At 38.8% G+C, this 12,567-nt stretch overlaps 1 protein-coding gene across 1 annotated transcript in view; it reads right to left on the reverse strand.

The window, feature by feature from the left end:
- Positions 1-12,567, reverse strand: part of grin2ab (glutamate receptor, ionotropic, N-methyl D-aspartate 2A, b) — a gene marked incomplete at both ends in the record, with an annotated part of 126,648 nt that overhangs the window by 37,330 nt on the left and 76,751 nt on the right. The gene's annotated exons all lie outside the window — the stretch shown is intronic.

Here is a 12,567-nt window from a genome sequence, read left to right on the forward strand (position 1 = left end):
GAGCAACTTGGGGTGAAGTGTCTTGCCCTAAGGACACTGTTGGACTTTTGGTTCTTAGTGGTCATTTTGGTATTAATAGAATAGGTAGAATAGGTTGTAGATTATTGTGTTTACATTATAGACAAAGCCTCGCTTTACACTTTTTATTATTATTATTTTATGTCTGTTATAATGTTTGGGTTAGATACACTGTGGGCAATAGTGGGCACTCACAGGTATGAAGGCAGGAAGTTGATAGGAGACTGGAGTTCACCTCAATGGGGTTATTATCAAAATAGTGATACTTTTACTTGAGTAGAATATTGTAGTACTCCTTCTACTTCTGTGCCACAGTAATAGTTTGAATTGACCACATCTTTTTTCATAGCTACAGTTCAGTGCTCATAAGTTTACATATTTATGATTTATTGGCCATTTTTCAGAGAATATGAATGATAACACAAAAGCTTTTCTTTCACTCACGGTTAGTGGTTGGCTAAAGCCACTTTGTTTACTATTTTTAAATCATAATGACAACAGAAACTACCCAAATGACCCTGATCAAAAGTTTATATACCCTGGTGATTTTGCCTGATAACATGCACACAAATGGGTTTGAATGGCTATTATTATTAATAAATTAGTGTGTGTATATAAAAGGTCAATGAGTTTCTGGACTCCTGACAGACCTTTGCATCTTTCATCCAGTGCTGCACTGATGTTTTTTTGGATTCTAAGTCATGGGGAAAGCAAAATAATTGTCAAAGGAGCTGCAGGAAAAGTTAGTTGAACTCCATAAAACAGGAAAGGGATATAATAAAATATCAGAGGAATTGAGAATGCAATCAGCAGTGTTCAAACTCCCATTAAGAATGGGAAAATTAGGGATTCTGCAAAGAAAAACCCACAAATATGCAGGTGAAATGCAGGACTCTCTAAAAAAAGGTTGTGTGGCTGTTTCAAGATGCACAATAAGGAGGCACTTGCACAAAGATGGGCTGCATGGTCGAGTTGCCAGAAGAAAGCCATTACTACGCAAATGCCACAAAGTATCCCGCTTACAATACGCCAAACAGCACAGACACAAGCCTCAAACCTTCTGGCACAAAGTCATTTGGAGTGATGAGACCAAAACTGAACTTTTTGGCCACAACCATAAACGCTACATTTGGAGAGGAGTCAACAAGGCCTATGATGAAAGGTGCACCATCATAGGCCTACTGTGAAACACGGCGGTGGATCGCTGATGTTTTGGGGATGTGTGAACTACAAAATGGCTTCAGCCAACCACTAACCATGAGTGAAAGAATAGTTTTTGCGTTATCATTCATATTTTCTGAAAAATGGCCAAGAAATCGTAAATTCTGCCAGGGTATGTACATTTATGAGCACAACTGTAAAGGTGGCATGAATGAGCCAGAAGAGGCAGCTAATGATTTTGAAATGTATGTTTGGATGAAGCATAAACTTGGTTTCCCCCTTGGGACACAACAAAGAGACAGCAACACAGCCCATCCACCAGAGAGAGGACGAGAGAGGAGGAGGAGAAGACAGGCAGAAACAGAAAGAAAGGATGAACCAGAGAATGGGCTTTAGTCTTGTGGGTAAGATTGCAAGACACCTGCAGCAGCAAAGAGGTGAGAGTCTTGGGAGAGGAACTGAAAGAGCCGCAAACATCAAATCTCTTCACAAAGTCCCCGTCTTTCTGTTCTACACACACATACAGAGGGAGGGTGGTAGTGAGAGAGAACGAGAGAGCATGCGAGAGAGAGAGAGAGAGAGAGAGAGAGAGAGAGAGAGAGAGAGAGAGAGAGAGAGAGAGAGAGAGAGAGAGAGAGAGACCACATGCACACATACATGCTCTCACTTCATCATAGGGCATCAAAGAAGGAGACACATTTAACATCAAAGCCCTAATAAACACACATGGAGAATCAGCTGTCAGCTCCTGTCTCTGCTGCCAAAACCAGAGCTTTACGTGCGTATGTGTGTGTGTGTGTGTGTGCGCGCGCATGTGTGTGTCAAACCTATCTTTGTGAGGACATTGTGACCTTGTGAAGACCAGCCAAAGTATCCTCCCAAGGTCAAAATGTCCCCATTTAAAAAAAAAAAAAAGGCTTTTTGACTGTTAAGACAGTTAGAACTGGGTTAAGTTCAAATTAAGGTTAAGGGTTAGACATTAAGAAGCTTAAGATTAGGGTAATGGGCTAGTGAATGTATTGTGTACTGCTCCAGGGTTAGGGTTTGAATGTGTGTGTGTGTGTGTGTCGTGTGTACAAATTGTGACTCAAAACCATCTTGTGAGGACACCGTGAGGGTTGGGTAAGACTTGGTTTTAGTATTAGTGTCACAATAAGGTTTAAGTTAGGTGAAGGTTAAAAACGCATGTGCTCCATAAGGGACACATGCACACACAGACCCAGGGTCAAGCAAGGGTTAGAGTTTGGGTTAAGTGAGGAAGTGTGTAAAGTTAAAGGCGCCATATGTAAGAATGTGGCGGTTACTACACTCAAATTCAAAATACTGAGGTCTTTTAGGTTTCTTTTTCTCCACTATTGCAGCTCATACATAACTGGCAACCCGCGGTTGCTCGGCAGCTGAGAGTCTACGGACTGCAATTATTGGTAGACGGCGGTAGGTGGCGCACATACAGTATATGTACACACATATACATATATATACATACATATACACAATTCAGTTTGTTATTTACTAAATAAATAAATAAGCACAATAAAATCAAGCACCGTACAGTATATATATGTGTGTGTGTGTGTGTGTGTGTGTGTGTGTGTGTTTGCGTGTGTGCTTTAATGTAAAGCTTATACTGCAGCTTTACACTTGACCTTTAGTGAAACGAAAATCTCTCAGTTCTGTTCCCTCTGAGATTTGACTTCCCTTACTCCACCACCACAAACGTCGGGGGAAAAGGAGAGAGGAGGAAATTGTAGATCTATGTCACTGTTTGCCTCTGTGAAAAATATCCGTGTGTGTGTTTGTGTGTGGCAACAGGCACAACATCAATACACAAGCAGGTATAAAGACCCGCTCACAAGCACACACACGCACGCACGCACGCACGCACGCACGCACACACACACACAAAGCCGTGCAAATACAATAAGTCTATTTGACAATGACTCAGTTGTTAATTGATCTGAGGATAATTCTGGTTTATTACAGTTTGGGTCACGTGTTTGCCAATGTTCCTACTTATGATGATAATACTCAGCATTAATCACATCAGTAACTGTCAGGACGTGGGAAAACAGAGAGGAACACACACATCATTTGAATCTGTGCACTCAGACAGATACATAGGTCCTAAACCAGACACATTTGCATAATTATGCTCTTACAATATGAACAGGACAACATTTTTATCAGACAAAATGCCAAACATTTGCAACTGCAGATTTTTATTTATTTATCAACGTGGATTTGGATCTGTTTGAACATGGTATTTGAAAATGTCCCTGGACTGGGGGCATTTACGATATGTCTTTAAATGTTTTATTTCAAAATAAATAATAGGTAGCCATCATGCTACACACATGCCACTGTTCAGTGTTTATAAGAAGCAAACATAAAGCTCATCAACACATTCGCACCATAAGAGTCCTGTGTGTCAAACACATTCATAACATGCTTTTAATGTGTTTAATATTTACATCTGTCATTGTGGTCAAAGAGGAGAAGAGAAGATGGAGGGCAAGTTGAGAATTTAGAACGAACGTGGTGAAGAGTGAGGGGCATGAAGACAGGGAACACTGACACAGGCCTGCATCTTTTCATCAAATCACACAAGTCCATCAAGAAAACTCATGTATGAATAATGCACAAATGGAACATGCGCGCACACACACACACACACACACACACACACACACACGTCAAACTTCACATTATAACCCACATACCTAGAGATTTACGGATGACATTGTGCATCAATTATACAAATACACTTAACTTCGTGTATAGTTTAACATCCGCCCACATGCATGCACCCAGCACATACGCACATGTACATACACAAAGGCCCCTCAAAATATAGCTTCATACAGTAAACCAGCAAACCAATGAATAATACACCAAGACCTCCAACACACACAGAGAGAGAGAGAGAGAGAGAGCACACACACTTCCATGTCAAATTAAATTTTTGTTTACAGCAATCAGATTAAGAAAATATGAACATGTGGAAAGATCCAGGCTAATGAGGAACAAACTGACACATTTCTAGAAATCACTGGGAGTAGGAGTCGGTCTACAAGAGGAGAGGCCTGCGAGTCCTGTGAGGAGTGAGGGAGGAAGTCGAGAGGAGTGAGCAACCAAAAGTTAAAGCAACAATAAACAAGAGGCTGGGTGAGGATCACAGAGGGACGCGCAATAAAAGGATGGAGCTAGGATGCAGAATAATGAGAGATGCATGGGGATAAGAAGGAGGAGCAGGAAGAGGAGGAGGATGATGAGGCCAGCAATGTGCTTTATTAATATTTAATGCAGTAGGTCAGTAAGGATGAAGCAGCTACATTAAGTTGGCCTGACAAAGTATGGCCCCCAGATGCTGCTAAGTACCTTCTCACTTAAGTCTGCACAAAAGTGCAAACAAACCAGCAAATTAACAATAAGCATCGTGTCAACAAAGTGAAACTAACAGCAGTTTCAAGGGGTCACATGCACAATGCAACGTAAGTCAGCAGACTCCCAAAAAAAAACAGAGGAAAAAGAAGCCCAGTGGCAGCACTAAGATAATGTGCTCAAAGTTGAATTGTAGAAAAATAAAAATACTCTCACATTAAAATTCAATTGAAAAGTTGGGCGTTGTCAGTGGACGAATTCGGGTAATTATGTGCCGTTGAGAACAAGATTACCTGCCAAATGTCATTAATAGATAAGGTATGCGTCATTTTAATGACAGTGAAGTGAATGCCCCTCCATCCAAGATGAACACGAACTAATAAAGTCCTACTTGAGCTTTAGGTCATGGCTCACTCTCCTTCAACGAGCGGAAATCTAAAGCCAATATTTTAATGGGAGCAGTTTATGCTGATATTATGACAGAACTAATAAAATTATTCACTTTATAATTAGACAGCAAATATCTCATGGAAACAGGAGTTTCAGGGACGGTTTGCACAATGTTAAGAGGATGCAATTTACACTGTAAAAATGTATAAAACTAATAGCATTGAAAAAAGTTATAAACGGAACTATTATTCTTAATCTTTGAAGTACTACAACATATTGACTTGACATTTAGTTGTATATTTAGTTATTTTGTCCAGTCATCGCAGCTTCTATATCATATATATGATAAACCTAAAATTATTATTTTGTTTTTTGAATTCACACGTCAAATTGTTCTACAGTATACAACATAGCTATATACACATACAGTGCTTAACATATTTATTAGACCACCACCCCACCAAGCCACAGCTGCCCTAAATTCACAGCATTATTGGTAATTACTATCATTTTTGTATGCTTCTCTAATGGTTAATAAACCAGTATGTAGAAGCTTTGTAACTGAAACATAATATATTTTTAATGCTAAAATATAATTATTATTGTTATCCATGAATTTACATTTACAATTTGATGTTTTACAAAAAAAAAAACGGAAAAAATATATAGATTTTTTTTATTATGATTATTTCTTGGTGAAGATGTCAAATTGTTGTTATTTACTTGCATTCCTGAACAGAAAATTGTATTTTAGTGGCTAGAGAAGCCCATTGAGCCGGCTCTAATAGGTATAAAAAAGGAGAATCCATTAACTCCATTTTCTTTAGACAATCCAGATACACAACATGTCACTAAATGCCTGCAGTGGAAAAAGCATACATTGTGCAATTTCAAACAGAGCATCATTACTTCTAATTGTAAATCATGTGTACTGTATATTTTCTGTTATACCTGACCCTTTTTTGCAGTGTTAAAAAACACACAGAGGAAGGTCACCTGAGATATTACAGTAGATTTTTATGAGCTAATGTCTCCCTGTACCTGTATCAGCGTAATTAACATTAATTAAAGAGCGCAGGTTCGTCTGTTAGGAGGATGAAAGTGAGCTCAAACAACGAGGGCCTGGAAGACATTAAAACTGCACAAGAGAGAGAGAGCTACACTGGTGAGCAGGACACATTTTTGTGTTGCAGTCTAATTCTCTGTAAATGCTCAGCAGATGTTCTACAAACCATAGTGCTCACAAACAGCGCTCTAAATCCATCCGTTAACAAAGAATTAGCCCAGTAAAGCCATTTACAAACAAACGCCTGGTGCAGCCTTGAAGGAGGCTGTTCAAGCATCAAAAAGTAACAGACAACAGTTTGTGTTGCAAAAGCCGTTGATTAGGGTCCCCAACTTCCTGATGAGAAATTAAGGAAGGATTAAATAAATAAATAAATAATAATAATAATATATAAATAATAATAATAATTAAACAATCCCATTGTCTAATCAATTAAACTGATCAGTGGCGATTGCTCTAGGACAGCAATGGAAGCTCAGCATCCACTAAAATGCCGTATTTGCATTTCAACACTAAACGGTAAGAATGTGTCAGAATAGGCTTTGGTGACTGAACTAAGGCAGTAAAAAAAGCCACTTCCACGGATGCTCAGGTTCTCTGGGAGTCACTGGAGCAGTGGGCGAGTGGTTGATTGGAGTGATGATTATTGGAGGAGCTGAGAGGCGGAGCCAGTTTCAGCGTCCCAGAAACATACACAACAGCGGAGCCTTTTCTGCCTCTTCTGTCCTGTGTGTTATTTGCTCTGCGATATAGACCTTTTGTTTGTTTAAATAAAAACACTAGTATAGCATTTTAATTATACATAATATATATATATATTATACATAATACATGTTTCCTTGTTCTAAGAACTTATATATATAAAAAAAAAAGAGAAAAAATAATTATATATAATTATATATAATAATATATACAAATAATAATTTGTAATGGGGGCGGGACTAGATAAGCTTTGCTTCTCCCGCTGTCCCTTTCGGTCATGTGTATGAATTTAAATGCTGATGTGTGCAGATGTTGATTATTTGTCATGCCCGAAATAAACAATTCATTCATAAACGATTCATTAATTCATAAATAACTGGGCCTGAAATGAGCTTCCCCTTTCAAAGACGTTCCTGGGGTTACACACATTGCAACCCCAGGAACCTGATCTACTGCACATTACAAAGGCTACATTTACTCGCACACACTACACACTTTCACTTTTTACAGTTGACTAAAATACAACTTTTTTTTTTTATCTCGCCACGTTGCTACAATACACAGGTCTCGCATCAAATCGGACGACCAATTAAGCGTGTCCATTTTCTGTTGGATAATAATGAATGACCGACAGATGCAGAGGGTTGATTTCCCCTCATGCGATCTTCATTTGTATACAAATCTGCAAATCTTCTCTTTGCAAAAATAAGAGTGTGTTCCTTATCTGTTCAATACAGAACACATCTTTTACCTTTCAAATACAGAACAAATACTTATTTTAAAGGAACGGTGGATAACCCTACCGTTGCTATAGAATAATGTCATTTTCCACACATGTTCATACATTTATTGATAAACTGCTGTGTTATGTCAGGAATGTAAAATAACAGTTTGATGAGCACACATACATCAAACGTGCAACATCAAACACTATTCTTGGAAAATGTCTGAAAGCTATCAAAGAGAGCACAACCCACATCCCCCTGCATAGCAAATAGCATGCCATAAAAAAAAAAAAACTCTTGACACTAACAGAATGCAAAGGCAAGCACTGGTCCCCAAAGCGCTGAAAGCTCTTCCATTTTAGAACAGAGAGACAGGTCCCAAAGCCCACGTCCACTAACCGAACACTCTCCTCAGTCCCAGGATTGACAGAGAACTCTAGTGTTTAGCTTGGCTGCCAATGCTAACAAAGACTACTTCAGTATTTAACAAGAGGTGCGTCCCAATGCATAAGTCTACTGTACTATTTAACAGCCTCACACTCCCCAGGCAAACACTGAATAGCATTTAACGCCGCACAGAGCCCCAAAGCTGGCATAGCCTAACAAAGACGAGTAATAGCAAGTGATGGATGACTCTCAGCAAACAAAGCATGTAGTATTTCATCTAAAATGCAAGATATTACAGGAAAAATATGTTTCGAGACACATATATTTTTGTCTTTAGTTTGTACGTTTTGTTGATTTTTGATGTTTTTGTGCTGCTCCCATTTTGTCTTCATGAAGAGAAAATACTTGTAAATGTATGGTGCATCTCTTATCTGTTTACAGGATCTGCTAAGAAATACTATCAACCTGTTTACAGTCATCTCATTTTACTTTAGAGTTGCTGTTGCCTTTGTTTGCAGTGTGGGAATGTCACCGGATGACTTAAACTATACCACTATACTTAAAAACACAGAGAGGGAGAGTCATGTGAAGCTGATAAGCTTAATCATTTGGCAGTGGTTTGAATGTAAAAGACATTTGTTTATAGTAACACACTACAGTTTTAAAGAGGCAACAGTCAACTTTTATGTCCCGAGTAATTCCTGTTTACTCGTTGTAATAAAGATGCAGTAGGAGCGCGACAAGAAACCAGTAAGGACACTTTCCTTCAGAGCTGGTGTTGTGTCATAGCAAACACCACGATGTGTAGACAAATTTAACATTTTTTGTTGATTTTATAAATCCCTTTAGATATTTTAGATGTGTTGATCTATGTGTTGGTGTTGTGGTTAGCATTGCTGCCTTTGCAGAAAGAAGACCCACAGTCCAAAAACATGCAGATTTGGGGATCAGGCAAATTGGACACTCTAAATTGACCGTAGATGTGAGTGTGAGAGTGGATGTGGTTGTTTGTCTCTATGTGTCCCTGTAAAGGACAGGCGCCCCATTGGACCCTCATGTGGAGGAAAAAGCAGTAGAGTTTTATTCTCTTAAACTGAATTCTTAGTTCTGAAAAAGCTCAAACACATCTGAACAACTTCATTATTAGTATTGATAAAATAATCTGTAAGCTTGTGAAATTTCAAAGGGCAAATTAAACGCAAACCTTGCTCATTCAAAATGTCTCCGATTAAAATTCAAAGCTAAATGCACTGGTAACATCAGTGGTGATGAAACAATACCATTTTCCCTTATTAGAGTGAAATCCTTAAGGAATTGTATTTCATCATCTTTGGGGATTAATGTCCTGCTCATCTTGTGATGCGCTGCCTTTATCTCTAAGTGCGTTTTCCTGTCGTCATCAGCAGTCATGAATATTGTGAACCTACCGCTGTATTTGTCACAGTCAGAAACTAATACACTCTCTTCTACTGCTTGTTTACCTTAACTTTCTCAGGGAAGTCATAAACTCACATTTGTTTTTCAAAAATCCATTAAAAACAGCTCGCAGACATTGTGCTGCCTTGAAGAGCGTGCAGTCATCCATCATGCCCCTGTATTATATGCCGACATGTCAGTCGAGAATTTTTTTTTTTTTTTACAGTTTGTCGGGATTTTAGCGAAGCAAAAATAAATTACCAGTAACTAATGCATGATGAGATTAGCAAGAGATTAGTGATTTATTAATCCAGTGTCACACTCCTGATACTGAGCCCTCAAGAGATAGCTCTTCTCCATGACTGCCATCAACACACACTTATAATACTACACATAATATTGTGGACGTAAATATTTTAAGCGTTTTTTTTTTTTTGGCAGTGCTACCTGACATCGACTGAGTTTATTTAGGGTCACCTAATGAATAGTCTATAGTCTACATAAAATATATTAGAACCTCTAAAACTAAATACATATGCACATTAGGGCTGTAACGATACACAAACTCACGGTTCGATACGTTCCACGATTTTTTTTAAATTTAAAAAACATTTTATTTAAACAACATGTACTTATATAATAACTTAATGTAACATTTAATAACAAATATTCTGGAACACTGTGAACAGATTTGAACATAAATAAATAACCAAAGATTTCTCTCTTTTCTGTTGAAAAATACAAAGTAAATGATCAATCAGACTGGGATTTGTCCCCAAAGCATGCTGGGAAGTGTAGTTCTTCATGAGAAGCAGTTTTATTCCGGTGGAAATCACTTGTTTTGATAAACAGCAAAGGTAAGACAACATTTCGGCTTGTATTTCTTGAAAGTCAGTTGTTGTTTTGCTCTTATTTTGGGGCTGGATCTGTGAATCTTGTTCGTAGAGTGATAAAAATGGTACCGTTAGAATCTGTGAATTCTCCGCTGTTTACATAATCACGCTGACGCTCCGGTCCCGCTGTAACGTTTTTTTTCCACCTCCTGCGGGTTTGATCCATCTGTGTTTTAACTGTGTTTGGTGAACATAAGAATGGTTTATATGAGCTTTTAGCTGAGATTCTGACCTTTCTGTGGGTATGCAGCATGTCTGTGTTTGTTAAAGTTAGACATGGTTTTATGGCGCTTTTGTCGCTGCGTCTGACGCTGCCCCCGGTACCGAGGACATCAGTAAAGAAGAGATTAACGCGATTAAAAAACATAACGCGTTAATGATGACTGTAATTTATTAATCACAATTAACGTGATAATTTGACACCCCTAATAAAATAATAGTCATTTGAAAAGTTTGGTAGCACTAACAGCTCATATCATGTGGCTGACTGGAGAAATAACTGGGAGTTAGAAAGGGTGTTTCGCGATTCCGTTTTCTCACACCACGAGGCAGGTTCGTGGCTCTGAGTATCGCGATTTTGATAACGCATATCGTTACAGCCCTAATGCACATACAAAACATTTCACACTTTTGAGTGATTTTATTGCAAACAAGCATCATTTAGTGCAGTTATGGCTCTTGGGTACCAGCTGTTTTTCAGTCTGTTTGTCCAAGTCTTGTCTAATAGTGATCTACTATAAAATATACCTGATGTTAAAACAGTTTCCCGAGGGGAATCTTTATTTCTCCATCTAGTCGGTGCATATTGTAGCACAAATTACACATTCTCCCAAGTTTAAAAAAAAAAGAAAAAAAAATGGGTTTAAAGCCAAATGGTAAATACACAGTGGGGAAGAAAAATGAGCTGTTGTCAGACACTGACAAACAAGAAGCAAAAATATGCAATTAAATCATTAAACAGGCTACTACTGTGAGACACCAGCAGGCTCTTAGGTTATTTTGATTTAATTAGAAAAGCCCACTGTTGCACATGTTCTTTGGAAGAGTTAATTCTTAACTGGGACAGGAAGCAGGCTGAGAAATTGCCTTCAATAGCTGTAGATTAGAACTGTAGAACTGTTCAGGCTAATGCTGTATGTTAATTTGATACTGTCATTTGTGGATAAGTAGCCCATATACAGGCAGTCATGCTTTGCAGATGAATTCATCAATAGTGTGGGATTATTTCGATTTCGAAAATCATCACTTGTCCTCTATAGCTCAGGAGCCACTCTGCTGATCTCATCACATGGCGCTGCATCGAACTCAACCACTAACCATTATAAGAGAATGAAAAAAAATCCCTGTGCGGACTCGGAGAGGAAATTCATTTCTTGTAAAATTTTGACAAAGCATCGTATCGGACGCAGGAGTTTGCTGCTCCAGTTTAATATGTCTCCTGAGTGGGGGCCAGTGGTTGTGTGCAAGCTTGGTCCTGTCTTTTCAAGCGTCAGAATGCTGCTCACGACTGAGGCTAATCACAACACCTGTTTAGTAGAGATTACAGTGGGATCCACTGGAGTGCTGAAAGGCCTGTGCTTTGTGAAAACAGAAGCGCACGCACACATGCCAGCAGAAGCTGATAGAGGACATCATTGACATAATGCATTCCCTAGAGCCTTATCCCCACCCTCAACCATCACAACGTAATGCCTAAATTTAACCCTTACCTGAACCGTAAAACCAGGTCTTAAACCTGAAAAAGTCCTTTAACCCTTTACCAGGCAAAGAACTGTATTTATTAACTTCTGCAGACATCCCAATCTGCCTTAACCCATACTGGACATTCACAGAGTGGTGACTTTGAATCATTAATACGGACACATTGCTTTCTGCTGGACAGGTATCAATTCATCCAGTTGAGAGCTTGCACAGAGAAGTTAAATGTCAGCGCTGATGACTCTTCCCGTGATGACACTCTCTGACCAATCAGTGTCCGACAGTCTGTTGACGTCACATTTTAGTATCAGCTCAGCTCGCTTGGAACCTCACCAGAGCAGGTATTAACAAAAGTACTCGGTACCAGGGACTATAACGAATGAAAAAGAAAAAAAAATTGAGTCAAATACACCTTGCTACAACTGTGCAGTGGCCAAGTGTCCCCACAAATATAGGTTTGTACGTCTTTTGGACCTCACAAAGACATAAATACAAGTACAGACACATACTGTATGCATACATACTCAAATATACACTTCCTCCTCTATGTGGCAGAGGAGGAAGAGGATGTGTGTCTATATATGGTGTGCGTGTGTGTGTTTGTGTGTGTGCTGCTACTATAGTTTGAGTAATAATAACCGTTTGACTTATAGATCTTCAGGGAGAAAGAGATGTTAATGTTATTTCATCCCCCTACATGGAAAACAAATGACACGGGCAACCCTATTCC

The sequence above is a fragment of the Microchirus variegatus genome, assembly GCF_963457635.1.
Source record: "Microchirus variegatus genome assembly, chromosome: 23".
Classification (NCBI taxonomy): domain Eukaryota; kingdom Metazoa; phylum Chordata; class Actinopteri; order Pleuronectiformes; family Soleidae; genus Microchirus; species Microchirus variegatus.